At 37.5% G+C, this 19,684-nt stretch overlaps 1 protein-coding gene and 1 pseudogene across 6 annotated transcripts in view; both read right to left on the bottom strand.

Moving 5' to 3' along the window:
* The window catches only part of ROBO1 (roundabout guidance receptor 1), a 414,052-nt gene that overhangs the window by 348,256 nt on the left and 46,112 nt on the right, over positions 1-19,684 (bottom strand). The gene's annotated exons all lie outside the window — the stretch shown is intronic.
* Positions 434-997, bottom strand: LOC118995872 (60S ribosomal protein L9-like; annotated as a pseudogene).

Raw genomic sequence — 19,684 nt, 5'->3', positions numbered from 1 at the left:
TCCAAGTAGGAAACTCTGTCTAGAAATAATTATAAAGACATTGAAACCTATACAATTATCATGTGTGTTGAAAATACAAGGACTAACAGTGGTACAGGGTATACAATTGTAGAAGAAGAAGTAGGCTGAGAAAAAAGAAGCAGAGAGAAAAAAAAACTAAAAAAATGATCTAAAATGTAACTTAAAAGTGTTGCTTTCCTAGGAACCATTGAAAATGCATAGTTTTTGTTTCATTCTAATTTTCTCTAGTTTCTAGGTATTTATTACATGGTGTTCTAGTATTATTTTCACAATAAAATATTTTATTTTAGAAGTGTAAAAGATAACAAAATTGTTTTTTCAACACAGGACTTTCATTGTATCTTTGAAATATCACAAAGAAGTCTGAGAGAAATCCTCTATCTTGCTGTTTCTGTAGCAGACAAGTTCAATCTTATTCAGCAGCCTGATGAACTGTTCCTTTCTCAGAAACAAAAACACTACCCAAAATTTTTCTGACACCCCTGTTTTTAGCCACCCCTGTGGCTAGTTAAATCAAAGCCGCTGAACTGATACAAGTTCCATGTCATTTCCTTCAAGAATTAACTCATCTTTCTCAGCTTGAAATACTGAACAATCAATGCCTGAACTCATCCAAACCCAAACCTGAGAAATTCCTGATTCCACAAGAAAATTATTCTCCTGAATAACGACACTGACAGGGAAGTGGACACACACAGGGCTCATCCTGTAACAAAGGTCCAGTGTAACAGCTTTGATCATATTTGGTACATGACCGTTGTTTGTGTGAGTGGTAGCCAGTTCCTTCGTCTTTCCCACCATTTGTCAACCTAGAGCCTCTTCTTTTCTGTCCAAGGAGACTGAGTTCCATGTTGACGTGACTGAGGTCCCTCTGCAGGGCACCTCTGGGGCCCCTCATTATAGCTGTGCATCCCTTCAGAGTGATGTCAACATCTTCTGGAATGTCACCAGTCTGATTGCTGACAAGGATCTCCATCATCGCAGTAGATGCAGCAAAGTGAGCCCAACACAAATTTTTGAAAAATACGAAAAAGATAAAATCCGATTTTTGCTAACTCTTTAGCATTCATGCATTCACTCAACTAAAACGTACTAAGTATTCAAACTGCACTGACCTGTCCCTGTTGCAGGTGATACATGAGTGCAAAAAAACAAACAAAAAATCAGATAAATAGTCGGTACTACCTATCTTTTTCTTTCTTTTTCACTTTTTTAATTAAAGTTTATCTTTAGATGCACGGTTAATGTGAACGATACACAAGCAACACTAAGTGCACTTAAATAATGTACATGTAGTTATGTACCTCCTAGTCAACATTAAACTTTTTTGTGGGCATTCATAATACCCAGCAAATGAATCTAAAAGAATCCTCTATGCAAAACTACATGCAACAGAGCTGAATTAGTGGATGCTTCCGTACAGCATCCAACACAGACAGAGTAGAAGCAAACATCTCCTAACAAAATAAGTTTTCCCGGAAACCTGGAAAACCTGTATGAGATTAAATGAACAGAGGGCACAAAAAGCTTCTTCTCCTGAGGAAACAAATAGACCTAATTATTTTACTTATTTTCAATAACATTACAGGGTAATTGCTGGGCTATGATGCCTAGGGAAAAATTTTTTTAACCTTAAATTATTTTTCACTTCACATTTGAGCAATTCTGAGACCTTCTATTAATAATAAATTAAGCCCAAAATACATTATCAAAATATACTTGCATTTTTCAAACTCAGCCTATGATAACTTGTAGAATATCTCAACATAACAGGCATTTCTCTAGCTTTCTGCTAACAGTAAAACAAGAACTGAGATTTTGGTTTCGGTTTTATTAATTTTAGAACTAAAAATAATATGGTCATTTAAAAAGTAAGAGTAATTTGCTTCTGGTCAACCAGAGGATGTAGGCCAAAATGTTCGCCTCCTCACTCAACCACAGAGAGATTTACAACTAAACCTCAAGACAAATAGCTCCTAGAACTACCAGAAAATCAAACTGTATGGAAGTCCAACAACTAAGGATTTAAAGAAGTCACATTCATTCCCACGGGTAGGAGGGGCACAGTCACAGAGACAGGCTGAGAGGCAGAGAGAGGTGAGGAGTTACAGAGCAGTGCAGAGAAGCAGTGGTGGGGGCCTAACAGGTGATCCCACATTCACATGTGGTGGGTAAAAATCCGAAGGGATACCTTGGGAGGGAGTGATCCCAGCCCCAGACCAGACTGCACAGCCCAGGGTTCCGGGGTCAGGAGGATAAGTCCCCATAACTTCTAGCTATAGAAACCAGTGGGAGTTGTGGTGATGGAAGAAACTGCCAGATTTTCAGGAGACTCCGCTTAGAGGGCCTGTGCAGTCTTAGAACACTCACAAACCCACCCACTCTGGGATTCACCACCAGGGTAACAGCTGGAAGAGTGCCAGTTGCACACAGGGAGTGGAGGAAGGACTGGAAACAGGGTGAGAGCCAGGTAAACCTCCAAAAGCCAGGAAGCAGCACTGCCCCCTCTCTGAGCCCTCAGGAGCCACAAGGCTATGAAGCCGGTTGCCCCACCCTGACAGTTACCTAATACTCTGCCCCATGCAATTTACAGGTGCCTTTCCTACCATGGGCCACACTACTAAAACAGTGAGTCTAGGCAGCTCTACCTAATAAACGAAAACAAACATAGGGAAGCTGCCAAATTGAGAAGACAAAGAAATATGGCCCAAATGAAAGAAAAGAACCAAACCCCAGAAGAGGAACTAAACGAAACAGAGGTTAGCCAACCTATCAGATGCAGAGTTCAAACCTCTGGTGATCAGGATGCTCAGAGAACTCCCCGAGAAGGGCAAAAACATACAGAAATGAAGGTTACACTAATTGAAATAAAGAAAAATCTTCAGGGAAACAACAGTAAAGGAGAGGAAGCCATGATTCAATCCAATGATTTGGAACACAAGAAATAAAGAAACATTCAACCAAAACAGAACAAAGAAACAAGAATTCAAAAAAATGAGGATAGTGTAAGAAATTTCTGGGACATTTCCAAACATGTCAACACCTGAATCATACAGATGACACAGGAAGAAAAGGAAAAGCAGGAGATCGAACACTTATTTGAAAAAATAATGAAAGAAAATTTCCCTAATTTGGGAAAGCAAATAGACATACAAGTTCAGGATACACAGAGCATCCCAAACAAGATGAACCCAAAAGAAACCACACCAAGACACATCATAATTAAAATGCCAAAGGTTAAAATTAGAGAATCTTAAAAGCAGCAAGAAAATAAGAGATTTACCTACAAAGGAGTTCCCATAAGACTATCAGCTGGTTTCCCAAAAGAAACTTTGCAGGCTAGAAGAAGGGGCTGGCAAGAAGCACTCAAAGTGATGAAAAGCAAGGACTTGCAACAGAGATTAGCAACAGAGATTACTCTACCCAGCAAAACGATGGTTTAAAATGGAAAAGCAGAGAACGTGCTTCCCAGACAAGGAAAAAATAAAGGAGTTCATCATCGCCAAGCCATTATTAAAGGAAATGTTAAAGAGGCTTATTTAAGAAAAAAGAAAGATCAAAACTATAAACATTAAAAGGGCAGCAAATTCACAATTATTAATAACTGAATCTAAAAAAACACACTGAGCAAACAACCAGGTCAGAACAGAATCACAGGTATGGAGATCATCTGAAGGGTTATCAGCTGGGAGAGGGGAAGGGGAGAATAGAAAAAGAGATGCAGGAATTGGAATCATATTTGGTAGGTACAAAATAGACAAGGGAATGCTAGGAATAGTATAGGAAATGGAGAAGCCAAAGAACTTACAAATATGACCCATGGACATGAACTAAGGGGGGAATACTGGAGGGAAGAGGGTACCAGGTGGAAGGTGGCAAAGAGGGAAAAATGTGGACAACTGTAATAGCAAAATCAATAAAATGAATTTAAAAAATAAAAAGAGTAATTTTCTTTTGAAATAAGCACTTTATTTATTACATGTTCACATAAAACTGCATGTAGGTATTTTCAGAGGCAAATAGAGGCTCACCCCAATGGTCTCCTAAAATATAAGGCATGGGCATGTCAAAATGGAAATAACAACATATTAAGTAATATAAACTTTCAAAAAGTTTTAATTATTAAATATAAACAAAGGTAGTGTGTCTCAAGGGTAATCCTTCTTTATACCTTTATGAGTATCCACTAATTTTTAAGTATTTTTATTTTATTTTGTTTTTCTACTTTAGAAAAATCAGGGATGAGGTTAAAAGTATAAATAAGTGGTTACTGACCTAATCAGTCATTCTTTTTGGGTATAAGGACCTGTAACTGGTACTTTATGGGTACACATGTGATTTTCTTGTAAAGTTTGAAAGTCACTGAATTAGAGGCTGACTTACTGTGATAGATATTCAGTAGACTTAAACATCAAATAGAACAATAGTTAAAATATATTTATGATTCAGCTCATTAGCTGTATTAATTCTCACAATCCACAAAATGTTCTGAGGTAGGCACTGTTCTTACCCATACTTTGTAGCTGAGGAAACTGAGGCACAGTAATTAACTCACTAATCCAAGATTTCACAGGTACTTAGTGATAGAGATCCAGGTCTCTGCAGCCTGCTCCAAAATTTGGGTATTTCACCATTAAATCATGCCATAAAAGAGTACAACTTATTAAGAATTTACCTTGCCTGAGAATAAACTTTACAGACCAGAGTTTTTCTTTATAACCCTCAAATTAATGTAAGAAAAACTAGAAATAATACTTTGGTTCTACATGGCAGGTGGGAGGACAGAAAGTAATGGATTTATATCAGAATATGCAGGCTTTTTCCTTGGGCCCATCATTTTCTACCTCCCCATCGTTGGTTACTGGGTCAGTTTCCTCATCCATAAAATGAGGTTAATACAGCATGTTAAAGCTGGAGTAAGAACAGATAAATTTGTCAACCCGCACATTTTGCAAACAAAGGAAAACTAATCAACATATTGAAAATACTTGATTAAAGTTGACAACAAAATTCCCCTGTAGCTAGAACCAGGACTCTCTTCTGAATCCCATAAACATGATTTTAGGAGTGAAATCTGTTGTAAAAGAGACTAAAGAAGAGGTGTCCTTAGCCTGGTCAGGGTTTGCTTCAAAGGGTCTGTGATTTCTTCAAAGTGAATGCAAATTTCTCTGAGCACGCATGAAGATTTAAAAATGACTTAGTCTTAGAAGAGGTTCTAATCATCCCCCAAAATATAAGGATAATTAGCTCTGCTTTTTTAGATGAAATTATCAAGCTTAAAGGGGTAAATATTGCACAAACATCCCCCAAATAAGGCACAGAGAGCTATTTGTACAATAGATATCATACACGTACAGTGTCCTATAATATTGCATAATGTCTCTCAAATAATTCACAGGAAGCTGAGAATCGAAGCTGTGAACCCCAACGCCTGCCTCCCTTTCTTGACGTTGCCATGCAACGCTGCTGCTCTGCCTTACCACTCCCAGTCCTCCCTACCTCCCCTTCACTTGATGCTGGACAGCACGGGCTGAGTGAAGTAATACCGACTATTATTATTCCTTCACCCAAGCAGGAAGGTCAAGTTATTTTCTGTTAAGAAGTATTTTAATAAACACCAATATTATTAAGAAAGGGAACAAAAGTGGCTGACACTAAGGGATGAGCACTTAGTATATAACGGGCATATACTGGGAATGTGAACCTGTGAGCTCATATCTCTCATACATAATTGCCTCGTAATGTCGGTGAACTAACCCTATCTTTCAAGTACATACAATCTAGTTGTTTAGGACTTAGAAATATTACAGTTTTCAAAATGAGAGGGGCTTACATATGTTGAAAAGTTGAGAGTCCAAGAAGTATGTGAATATACATAAATGCCAAAGGGGAAATAAGAACTGACAGGCAAGTGCAGTAGGCAAACTAGATTCTTAGAGAAGAGATTTTGGTGGGCTATGGAGAGGTGGATATGATTTTGGTTGGTTGGAGGTTCTTTGCCCCTGAAATTATTGGGAATTTTATGTTTACAAACACACTTGCATATTTATATGGAGAACATTCATCCACAGAAATGACCACTGGAGTCTTGAAGATGGGCATTAATGCCAAAAAAATTTTAAGTAAGTAACAACACAGCCCTGGCCAGATAGCTCAGTTGGTTGGAGCAGCATCCCACACACCAAAAGGGTGCGGGTTCAATCCCCAGTCAGGGCACATACATAGGCTTCGGGTTCCATCCCCGGTTGGAGTACATACAAGTGGCAACCAATCGATGTTTGTCAATGTTTCTCCCTCACATCAAGGTTTCGCTCTCTCTTTTCTCTCTCTCTCTTCCTTCCTATCTGTCTAAAATGAATAAACATATCTTTGGGTGAGGATTAAAAAAAACGGATAAATGTACAAACAAACAAACAACAACACAGTGGGTAGATCAGTTTCCTAGAGTTACCATGAGAAAGTAACAAAAGCAGGGTAGCTCTAAGGACTGCCATTTGTTGTCTCAGAGTTCTGGAGGCTACAGGTCCAAGACTAAGTCCTTAGGTTGGCTTCTTCTAAGGACTGTGAGGGAGAATCTCTTCTACGCTTCTTTCCTAGCTCCTGCTGGTTCGGTGGAAGTTCCCTTGCTGCTGCTGCCATCCCACACCCCAACCTGCCTTTACCTTCACTTGGCATTCTCCCCATGTCTTTTTGTGCTTCTGTGCCCAAATTTCCCTTTTTTTATAAGGATACAGTCATTTTTACCCTAATGAGGTCACCTTAACTTGCTCATCCCAAAGATCTATCTCCAAATAATATCACATTTACAGGTACTGGGAGTTAAGGCTTCGAAAACTTTTTGTGGGACACAATTTAACCCATAACCATAAAAAAAAGAGCAGAGAGGAAGGGAAAAATGTGTTTCTGATGAGGTAATGAGGAAGGGAACAGATAATGATGTGGCACCAAGGAGCCCAGCATTTGTAGGAAGGCTTCAATCTAAGACTAGTGAAAAATAGGAATTTAAATTATTGTGCTAGCCAAACTCAAGAAATCGCAACATGTTCAAGAAAGGCTTTTGGAGTCTAGCGCATTGGCAACAAATAAGTTCTTAGAAGCTTTTGTAGAGTAAATTAACAGGAAGACATTTAGGAGCTCACAGGACTACTAGGCAGGCTGAGAGCGGTGGGAGGAGACCCAGAGACTGGAGAGAGAACCACCCCTAATGCAGTTGGTAAGGCAACATAAGTAATGAAAAGGAAAAAGAAATAAAAACTCAAGAAGCATTTTGAAGTAAGAAGTCATGTAACTTGGTCCAACAACTCTAAGGTTTGGTACCAAGAGACAAGAAAGGCAGCCTGGGGTTGTTTCAGTTTTAAACTTCTGTTTGACTATGAAAAGAAAAAAGCCAACACTATAAACTTTAGTTTTTATATATATTAAATGACTTATTTAAGAAACTAACTTTAATGTCAATAGATAATATTTTAAAATCGTGCAAGGTTTCTTCCTACCCCATTCCCAAGAAGTTTTTTCTATTTCAAGAATTGTATGTTTCAGCCCTGGCTGGTGTGGCTCAGTGGACTGAGCACCAATCTGAAAACCAAAGGGTCGCTGGTTCTAGTCCCAGTCAGGGCACATGCCTGGGTTGTGGGCCAGGTCCCCAGTGGGGGTTCCAAAAGAGGAAACCACGCACTGATGTTTCTCTCCCTCTCTCCTTCCCTTCCCTTCTGTCTAAAAATAAATAAGTAAAATCTTTTTAAATGTATTTTTCAAATTATAATACATAATTATGTTTTTAAGATAATTTCACTTGATACTTTATAGATTACGTGCAATATATTCAGAAAATATAATACTACCAAACTAACATGGTTGCATTTAAAATCTAATGATAAATTCCATGCCAGTTTTGTATAGAAATTCTTGATAAAGGGTACAAACTTCCAGTTATAAAATAAGTCACTGGGATGTAAGGTATAGCATGGGGACTACAGTTAATAATACTGCATTGCTTATTTGAAAGTTGCTGATAAAGTAGATCTTTAAAATTCTCATGGCAAAAAAATATTTTGTAACTCTGTATGGTGACAGATATTATCTAGATTTATTGTGTTGATCCTTATGCAATATCTACGAACACTGAATCATTCTGTTATACCTCTGAAACTAAGAAAAAGAAACTCTTCTGATGGTGCAGACAATAAGCTGATGTCATACAGCAATAAATATAAGGACATATCCTGAAGGTAGTACAGGCCACTTTGATTCATTTTTGCAAATCAATTTTAAACCTGTTTTATAAAGCAATAAAATATCAAGGCCCCACCTACTTCTTTGAGCACCATAAGAAATGTTCTTCTGGGGAAACTTTTTAGTGGGAAAATCCCATGAACATCAAAAGAGTTTTTAGAAGGTTACCATTCCATGTACAAATTGAAGCAATCTGAGTTATTATCTTTTTAAACATGTTTACTCTTGTCAAATGAACAAAAGAATACACATGCCATCTTCTTAATTTAATTAGAATTATGTTTTAATATGAAAGCTACTTTTATAAAGAAAATATCTGCTCCTATTTAAAGAAAGTGATATTTGATAAGGGCAAATTTTTTTAAAAAGTGATCCCCAATACCATAAATACAATACTATACCATAAATACAATACTATAATGAAGCCAAATCTCATTCTTAAATTCTAACACAGTGTATTCCAAGAGAACTTTCTGCAATCATGATTAAAATGTGCTATATACGCTCTCAGATACAGTTACCACTAGCCACATGAGGTTTTGGAGTATTTAAAACTCAACTTTTATTCATTTTACTTTCATTAGTTTTCTTTTTTTAAATTTAATTTATTTATCTTTAGAAGGGAAGGAGAGAGGGAGAGAAATATCAGTGTATGGTTGCCTCTCATGTGTGCCCTGCTGGGAACTGGCCTGCAACCCAGGCATGTGCCTTGACTGGGAATCGAACCACACACAATCCACTGAGCTACACCAGCCAGGGCTCATTAGTTTTCTTTAAACAGTCACATGCAACTAGTGGCCACAGGTGTAAACTACTGTCACATGAGAAGAAATGCAAAAAGGAAAATCAAACCTTCACAAATGGCTTTTAAAGGACTGGTACACATCACAGTGAAAAATCACAGCTCTTTACTACTAGGGAACATCAAGGTGAGCATGAGGTCATATCTTGTAAAAATTCAGAAGTCAGGGGCCCTACTTTTGACCTACCAAACCAAGTCTTCTAAAAAATAAATCTGTTCAACAAGCACCAGGAGTGTTTCAGATATGCAGTAAAACCTGAGACCACCTGTTCGATTTTGTTTCCATTACAAATTTCAGTCACCACTTTTCCCTAACAGGAAATATGAATTTGTACCATTTGACTATTGAGATTTAATCATAAAACACATTGCTTCAATATAAATATCACTGGCACCTCTTAACTAATTCTTTAGAGCACCAACTCTATAGAAATGACTAGAGAATAAATTATTCACATTCTAAAATATCACTAAGCATCAATTAATTTACCTGGACAAATTCTACACTTCATCAAATCTGTCTCTTGGTAGGTACTATAGTGAATGAATTATATGCCTTGATTATTAATTACGCTCAATTATTTTTTATTCCACAGCTTTAAGTTCATGCATAAAACTTGTTATGTAAATTTATTCAGTGTCATTCTCTGATTCTCAATTTCCTCACCTGTAAAAAGACATAAAACCAGAATAAAAACTCCTACCTCATGAGACCATTAAGAAGGCCAAACGTAAGATATCTAGCAGAGTGTCTGCCATGTAGGTGTTAATTGCTAGGTATCCAGTTCACTTCCTCTTCCAACTGTTTTTTTTTTAATCTTAGTCCACTTATCTGTCAATATTTCTGATTGCTGCCTCAAACCACTTAATTACGAATTCCAGTTTTAGGGCTACCAGAAGCCCTACAGTACCGTCCTTCTTGGGCAGGAGAATTTTAGGACATATAACTCCTTCCCCAGCCATCCTGGTAAGACTGTTCTGCTATGACCTGGTCAAACTTGCTCACTTTCCCGTTCTTGAAGCCGAGTTATTATTTTATTAGTCAGAACCAAGCCTAGTTGCCACACTGAAACTTTGCTTCCCTCCTCATGACTCTACATTTAGGTTTTCTCTAACACCCAACCCTCCTTTTTTCATTCCCTCCAACAATGAAAGAAAATTGGGCAATGAAGACACCCCTCATTTAGACAGGACTTGAAGTATAAGTGCCCTCAATCTAGACATATAGTATTTTAATATATCTTGTTTAGAAACAAATAAAAAAAAACAATAATGACCCTCTTTTTCTTATTTTTTTTTCTTTCTGGTGTTACATAGCTCCAAGATTGGTTCCATATTCTAGTGTATCTTCTTTTTAAAATGTTACTCCCTACAATCAATATGAAAAATTTCTAAAAACTAAAAAAAACTAAATCTAAAAAGAAGCACTTCAACATCATCATAAAATAATTTCATCATCTTATAAGAAAATATGGTGACTCTTTCTGCATTAGGGGGAAATTAAATGCTCTCCAAAAAAAAAAAAACACAAAGAAAAAATTTGATTTTTTTTCAATCTATTATTACAATTACACACAAAATTCCTCTGATTTTGCCTGCGTTTAGCCTTCCAAAGGTGACCATATCACACAGGTGCAAGTCATTTTGGGATTACTATGACAAATAAATTTTCTTATGTCAGTCTAAGAAACTGTGGCTGGAGGGAAATAAATATTTCATATTAAATGCAATCTACTTTTAAAGTCCTATTATAAAAATACCAAAAGATTTCCTGAAAGTTTTAGTCTTATCTATTCAAAAGGCCACATGATTTCATCTGAGGACAATCCAGTATGATACAACAGCCTCGTAAGGACCTCACAGAATACCAGCAGACCCTCAGGTGAAAGTTTCAGGAGTCATAAAGTGCAAAGCATAATGTTTTATGGTAACCGAAAAATACATGTTAAGTAAAATATGCATTTTTAAAACGACAAACCCTTTGACCTTTTAAAATAGTAATTGTGTTAGTGTGAAGAAACTAAATAGTCAAGTTTGGCCAAACTTTAGTTTTATTTCTTTTTTTAAGAGCTGTTTCTAGGTTTATTCAATATGGAGTTTTCATATTATGTGAGGTGCGATGCATTTTTCTTGTCTGACATAAAAGTCGCATTCCCATGACATACCGGTAAAGTTTAGATTACATTTTACTACTGGATAAGGCAGCAATTTTCAACCAGTGTGCTGCAAGAATTTTTAAAACATACAATACCCAACTGTTTAGTCAGGGGCACGAACCTCTTTTCCCTTGGACTGTCTCATAACAAACAAATGTCAACGGCCAACACAACAATAGCTATCTGATCTGGAATAAATGTATCAAAATTATACCTATGTTTTGTCATTCAGCAAAAATAATAATAATTTCTGGTGTCCCGTAGAAGTTTAGTAATTGGTTTGTTTGCCATGATTTGAAAAATCACTGGGTTAGGGTAAATAAAATTAATTTCATGAGAGGCATAACCAGGTATCAGGGCTTTAGGTATTTTATCTTAATGAATATCCCTGGCATCCTATGTTTACATATTTACAGATGAAGTCTGGAAGGTTCAGGATGGTTAAGTACCTGGTCTGGGGTCTAATTTTCCATAAATTACTTGAACCTGTCTGACCCTAGAGTAAGTTAAAATTATCTGAATTTTGCAAGCCAAACTACAGAAAGGTGGTTCCCAAAACCTTATCCGCACCAAGCATTACTCTATAAACTAAATAACTATTGTTAGGCTCACAAATTATTTCCTGAAATATAAGAAGACAGTTGTAATAAATAAAATACAAATTTTTCTTTAAAACATTACCAAATTCCTGACAGCTTTTTTTCTCCCAACTCAAATGCTACTAAAATGATAACTATTATCATTACGGAAGCTCAATGTTAACATGAGTTTTCAACATTTATATAGGGCAGAAGAGAATGCTGTAGAGCAGAAGTCCCCAACCCCAGGGCCACACACCACTATCTGTCTGCAGCCCGTTAGGAACTGGGCCACAAGCAAAGCTCACCAGAGCTCTGCTTCCTCTCTCTCCTACTCCCCATCCACAGACCAGGGAGTGAGGCTCACCTGAGCTCCACCTCCTGTTCTGTTCCCCTTTCCCCCAGTCCCTGTCTCCCACAAAACTGTCCATGGTGCCAAAAGGCCAGGGACCACTGCTGTAGAACACAGCATTACAAGTCTACAAATACAAAAAAAAATCCAACTTAATGTCCTTCCCCAAGAAGCTATTAGTTGTATTGCTAATTACTGGGCACACGATGTGGGAAATACTAGAGTGGAGTTAGTTGGCCACAACATACTTTTTCCGAACACTAGATCAGGGCATTCGAAAATGCCTATAATAGTAGTAGCATCAAATAAGTCTCGGGTGAGCTCCTCGTCCTGCGCATTCTCCATCAGCCTCCCCCCCCACGGCCCCTGCACCATGGGAAGCACACTACCATTTCAGTGTGCATATTCAGGGGTGTATGAGCTCTACAGAAACAGCAGCCCACTCGATGTGTCTGGTAATATCACATGTGCAGAGTTTAAGCCCTCACACTCTCTAAAGTTTGTTTTTCAAAAAACCCCAAAGCCAAACATATGAAAAAGATTACTTTGTATAAAAATCATATGAACACAAATTTAATTTCCCATCGCACATAAATTAAAAATAAACAAGAACTGATGTATTCAGGTTTGCAGACAGAGCTAAGTTACTATTATTAAACACTGCTAAAAACTCAGGCAGTTTTGAGTGAAACACATTTCATACAAAAAACAAGAAGATAGGTAAATATGTTTTTCATTGGAAACTGTTAAATTTTAAAATGCAATATTTTTGGACACATAGGGGAAAGGGATTGCCCTATAAATGGTTATGAAATTGGTTTATATTTTACAGCCTAATTTATTCCTCAAAACGGAGGTACAGAGAGGATCCAAAGAGTAAGTGAAGGTAAAGATGAGAAGAAATAGTAAACTATTCACTAACCTACCTCAACAAAATGTTTCTTCTCTTTTTATACTCACTTAGAATATGATAAATAATAATACTTGCATGAACAAAGTTCAGGCATCAGTGGCTTTGAGGACCTGATAATAATGTCTGCTTCACAGATTAAATAATTTAGGAAAAGCTACTAACACAATGCCTCAAACATAATATATACCTATGTGATGCTGGGTCCCTTCTGCTTTCCTTCTTTGGCACTGAATAAACAGACCAAAGGATTTTCTGGTTAATAATAATTCCACACTATGGGATGACCTGGCAGCTCTTTCGTCATTAAGGCCTGACTCTCCAAACCTCTAACGACAGCCACCCCTCTAATCTTTGGGCTACATAATAGTAAAATTCCTTTAGATTTTTAGAGAACTCAAAGCATAATGGTTGCTTAAATATCACTTCCCTAAAATCTGAAAACAACGTAGATTAAGAAATCCAGATGACTTGTACAGGGATTGAATATTAAAATTACCTTGACCTTGAAACAGCTGGGAGATTTTCCATTTTGAGACTTTTATGATGTCATTATTGTGGAAGTGATATTGTTATTACAAATAAACAATATACATGGCACTAGTCAACATAAAATTAAATAACCACAGTAACAGAATGATCAAGTAATTATTACAATACCCAAGAAAACCTTTGCAAAGGCAATAAGCAAAGTGTCTTCAGGAAATATTATAATTCATCTCATCTAATCCACAATGGATTAATGCCTAATCATTCCCCGTGTACCCAGAACAATAGAGTCAAGTGACTCACCCAAGTTACTTAATCAGTTAGTGATTGAGTTAGAATCTGAATCTAGGACATTCGACTGCAAGCTTTTCTAACCGTACATGATGCCTGCGGGTGTTTAAGGCCGGTACAGATTGCAGAAATATATCACCATTGTCTCAGAATCAGCAACAATAGAATTAAGAGGAAAAGCAGTCCTTTGATTTGGTGCAGAGCAGGATCCCCTGGGAAGTTTGCTATGAAAAAAAATGTTCAAGACTCAGCTCAGAGATTCTGGTCTGGTAGGTGTGAGGACTGGCACAGGCAGCAAAGTTTGAGAGCCACCAGTTCCTGACATTAAAAAAGTAACCCAGAATTAGTAGTGCACAGAGAAAGAGGTGTCAATGCATGCAAATGGCTCAGTCCTACACCCCTGAAATGTGTAGTTAAAGAGGCCCTGCCCACAGCGGCAATCCCAAGATTCCTCTAACCCGCCCAACACAAATGAAGTAAAAAACCTACGGATACAAAGGACAAATAGCAGAGTTTCTATGACAATAAATTGGGTTAAACAGACAAGAATCGAATGCTTTGTGCTAACATTTTAAAAGACTCTTACAAGTATATTCACAGCAACAGGACAAAGACATTGGTCATATATATTAGTTCTCATACAGTGGACTACAGTCCAAAGTATAATCTTTAGAATTCCTTTCACTTCTTCCATCAACAAAGTCTTAGTCTATTTTCCAAGATGTACTGAAAGCATAACTTTGAGGATCTACTGTATAAACAGGGCAGCTCCTTCAACATCCGTGCTTTGAAAACCAGGTCAACACAACATAGCATAATTATAACATCATCTCTTTTGTGAACATATGGGATGGAAAGGCATCTTGACCTTGAAACAGCTTGGAAACTTTCCATTTTGAGAATTTTATGATGTCATTATTGTGGAAGTGATATTGTTATTAAAAATAAACAATATACATGGCACTAGTCAAGGCCATACCAACTAGAATTATAAACTCACTAACACGCAAAGGAATACGATACTGCGTGGCATTCCTCATTTCATTCATGATTCAGTATCTTTCCTTGATGTTTTTAAAGATTTATTTTTAGAAAGAGGGGAAGGGAAGGAGAAAGAAAGGGAGAAAAACATCAATGTGCAGTTGCCTCTTGCACGCCCCCAATTGGGAGCCTGACCTGCCCGCAACCTAGACGTGCCCTGACCAGGAACCAAACCATCAATCCCCCGGTTCGCAGGCCTGAACTCAATCCACTGAGCCACACCAGCCAGGGCTCTTTCACTGATTATTAAAATCATTCATTCCCCCAATTGTTAAGCAAGAGAACTTTTCATCTCCTACATGTTAATCGTCCATGGCAGCAATTTTTTATAAAAATGGGGGAGTCCTTAGCCAGCATGTTTATCCTCCACCCTTCAGGTAATAGGCTCCATTCCTAGACCACAGTGGTGAGCACAGGTCCCAGGCTGGTGACACGAATTACTGGTCCGGACATGTACATATGACTAACGTGGGACAATTAGAATCCTGCCCTGGGATCTGCCTACCTAGCAGAGCTGACAGCAAAAAGCGATTAAATTGTGAGCTGCCACGCACCATGTTTGCTCTTACATGCAAGAGATATATACACCCATAAAGTAGAAGAGTGAAACGGCCACACACAAGAGGAAGGCGAGGAGAGGAAACGAAAATATACTAATGGCATTTAGCTACTTGTTCCGTTTTCCCCTTAAGTCTGACTCCACAAATGTGGTTTCTAAGACCTGAGCATGTCAGTTGATGACTCTTCTTTCTGCTATGGAACGGGTTTCTTTCACTTTCAACCAAATAGACCTAATCTACCAATTTTCCTATATTAAATCAAGTGTTTTCTCCTCTGGATTGTGTCACTATGGAAACCTTGCCAGGAATTTTATATTACCACCTAGAAACTTCCCTAAATGCCAACAAGTTTCTACTTACCCCTCTTCTTCCACAAAGCCTTGCAGGCCAGTAAAACCCATACCCTCTTTATTTAAAAAAAATATGGTGATATGTCATCTGTCATCTGTAACTAATGTTCAAATTATCTATTATTATTGAACTTTTATATGTATATACCCTTTTCTCTAACTAAGGGTATATTTCTCTTACTAACAGCTTAAGATGAAAGTTGTTCGCAGTGAGAATGGCAGGTGTTGGATAGGAGGAGTCAGACCAGATCTAGGTTCAGCAACCTGGGGACTTGAGTTCTGACCTAGAGAGAATTCACAGCCGAGACTCAAACTATGAGAAAGTGTATGTATAAAGTCACAGAGGTAGGAGTGAGCTGTAGAAGTAATGGGCTTGGGAACAAGTTAACAGAGACCAAAAAGGGCCCCTGGAGCTTAGAAGACAGAAAGAGAACGGTAATGGTAAGGCACCTGGGGGGAAGAAGGGGAGGGGAAAGGCACAGGCCTAGATACATATGATGCGGGTCAGAACCTCACTGTCCCACATAAGGGCTATTCTCCAGCCCCAATGCTCGCTCCCCCCTCTAAGAGGCTCTAAACCGTATGACTAGTAACATGCCTGGAAAGACAAAGTCAGGGATGATCCAAACTGCATGACCAGCAATAGGAGAGGTCAAGGGGTCTAAACCGCATGACCAGGGATATGCTAGGGGAGGAAAGGTCACCCTGGGGCTTCCTGCCCTGGTGAACTTCTGTACCTGGCCCATCTTCCTTGCTCGGCTCATGTCTATTTACCTACCACAGAAGCTATCTTAAACTTACTTGTAATCATCATATGGTTTTGTATACTTCTGAGCATACATAAAAAATATCAGAGGTTAACATGAAGTGCAATTAAATATATGTTCTTTTAAAATTTTTCACAAGAGTATTTAATTTCCGTTATATTTTTCTCCGGAAATAGATAATCAACATTATGCTACTTAGTTCTAAGAGAAACTTACAAGACTGAATAAATGAGCTAGCTATCAGCAACTATAACCATAAGCATTCAGCAAATCAAAAGTGGTTTTTTTTGAAACAAAATACTCTTGCTGAAATATTCTGGAATTGGAATGTCTAAGAAACATTGAACCATCTAAAGAATATTTTGTATAAGTGCTTCTCAGATAAGGTCAAATTCAAGGAGTTCATCATCACCAAGCCCTTATTATATGAAATGTTAAAGGGACTTATCTAAGAAAAAGAAGATAAAAAATATGAACAGTGAAAGGACAGCAAACTCACAGTTATTAACAACCACACCTAAAACAAAAGCAAACTAAGAGGACAGCTAGATCAGGAGCGGAAACATAGAAATGGAGATCACATGGAGGGTTAGCAACAGGGGAGTGGGAGGAGGAGAAAGAGGGAGAAGGTACAGAGAATAAGTAGCATAGATGGTAGGTAGAAAATAGGGGGAGGGCAGGAATAATATGGGAAATACAGAATCTAAAGAACTTGTGACACATGGAGATGAACAAAAGGAGGGGAATGGTGGGGGAGGGGTATGCAGGGTAGAGGGGAGTGGATGGGAGGAATGAGACAACTGTAATGGCATAATCAATAAAGTATATTTTTAAAAAAGAATATTCTGTATAAAACACGTTTTACATCAATTATTTTTTTCAAACATTATAGGTATCTTAAGTCCATGCCAAAGGTCAACTTAAAACAGAACATTAAATGAATGTTTGAACAATAAAAAAGAAAGCAAGCACTGAAAAACTGAAAGAAAGAAAGGGAAATTCCAATGTGATTCACAACTTTAGACTTAGGAAATTAAAAAAAAAAAAACAGATTTCTTTCCTGATGGAATGTGCTTCTATTGAAAACTGAACCAAAAGTCATGGTAGCGGCTGTGGATTCTTTAGACAGATGGTGTCAACAGACCAGTCGATTAGTCAGCTTGGCAATGGAAAGGGGATAGATAGTTTTACAAAATGCCACCAAACGCAATATATAAAAAATAGAAAGAGGCCTGAATTTGTACTCTGATACTTGATCCTGGTTACTGCATGGTTTGTAAAATAGGCTACTCTTGTCACCAGCAGTTTAGAGTTTCCTCATTAGATTTTCATAGAAATGGTTCTCAGAACACAAAAGCCAAATCCCAGATGGGACAGCTGGGTTTAACAGGTGAAGAGATCACATCTAATGGTTTTCCTACTGGAGTTGCACTGCACATTTTCTGTCTGATTTTTATCTAATATATACCAACATTACGTAGTCCTATTTTTTAAGGTACATCAGTTGAGAATTTATTTATAAACTAAGACAAACAAATACTGTATGCAAAATAAAAAGTCCCTAATGCAAATACAGTAATTTATTCTTCTATTGCTCAAGGTAAATTTTATATTAGATTATAGCTCATCAAGTTAAAATTCGTTTTCAATAATTCTTTGCCAAGAGCCTAAGATCATGTCTACTAATGCAACCAAATTAAATCTGATCCAGAAAGTTCAATTTGATTAGTAATTTTCCCTGGTGAGTATGTGAATTAGAATGCTCATGAACATGGCAATGAGACAGGACACCGGGCCTTGCTGGGAAATGAGCTGGTGTGAGAATCAAGGAAGCTGGTACTGCTTCTAAAGAGTGAGCTGTCTAGGTCAAGTCTCTTGAACTCAGCTCACCTTTCCATTTTTATATTCCAGATCAACATACTGTAGTAAACTGTATTTAAATTAAATCTTTTCCAGGCCACCTATGATAGTAAAAGCCAATTAAATATTGATATTTTCATTTCTTCTGAGTGTATCATAATAAAAAATTTGAAAGATGATCTCGTATTTTCACAGCACTGACAACATATATGGGGAATCTGATCAGGTAAAAAGTAAATTTTGCATCAAGTTTATTTGTGATTTCATAAAGATAAAACCAGCATTCTTTCCTGTCCACTCCGGAGAGACTGTTGAAGGCACAATGGATAAAAAAAAATGAGATTTGGACTTTGGAATCTCAGTCCCACCCTTTATCTCCTTAGGACAACTTGGGCCATTGGTTTCTTTAAAAAATGCATTAAGAGGGCTTCATAAAATATAATGCAAAAGAGACTTGGTACTATGGCCTGACACAAAAATAAGCCTGTAATCTAACGCATCCTTTAAAAGCTAAAAGGTGTATTCCTAGCCATCAAAACTGGGCCCAGGGAAAAATGGAATTGCTGAATGTGTGATTATGTGAACATAAAAATAAATTTGTCAACCTCTTCCATAGCCCAAGGTGTTCAGCAACAAACACAAAAGGAAACTGAAAAGTCCCAGCACTGAACTGGTGAATATAATTATGTTTCTATGCCCACGTGACATCTCAGATCATTACTCCCTAATGTTCAACTCGAACACTAAAAACTCTTTACTTGCTTTAGGGCAGCATAAAGACCTTTATCGAACGAATACTTAAAATACATTACATAAAAATATACAGGCCAGCCTAATATCATTCTTCACTTTTTGTTATTATTTTTTAGTTTAAATTTTTTTTATTTCTTTAAAGGTTTTATTTATTTATTTTTAGACAGGAGGAAGGGAGGGAAAAAGACAGGGAGAGAAAGATCAATGCAAGAGAGAAACATCAATCAGTGGCCTCTTGTACATCTCAACCAGGAACTGAATCCACACTCAGGTACATGCTCTGACCGGGGATGGAACCTGGAACTGCTGACCTTTGCTTCATGGGACAACACCCAACCAACTGAGCCACACTAGTTAGGGCTATTTTGTAGTTTTTTAACCCCAAATTTAATCAGAATTGGTTCCTCACACTAGGGTATGATTTGGATTAAGTACTAAAGAGAAGAAAAGACTCAATGTAGTATGCACGTTGCAACTGCTCCAGCGAGGTTGTACGGCATCGAAATCAAGAGCAGAGGGTTA

The sequence above is a fragment of the Sturnira hondurensis genome, unplaced genomic scaffold (genome assembly GCF_014824575.4).
Source record: "Sturnira hondurensis isolate 20B ecotype Veracruz unplaced genomic scaffold, ASM1482457v3 Scaffold0010428, whole genome shotgun sequence".
Taxonomy (NCBI): Eukaryota; Metazoa; Chordata; class Mammalia; order Chiroptera; family Phyllostomidae; genus Sturnira; species Sturnira hondurensis.
Note: the sequence above shows the minus strand (reverse complement) of the source record. Positions and strands in the feature narration are given on the sequence as shown.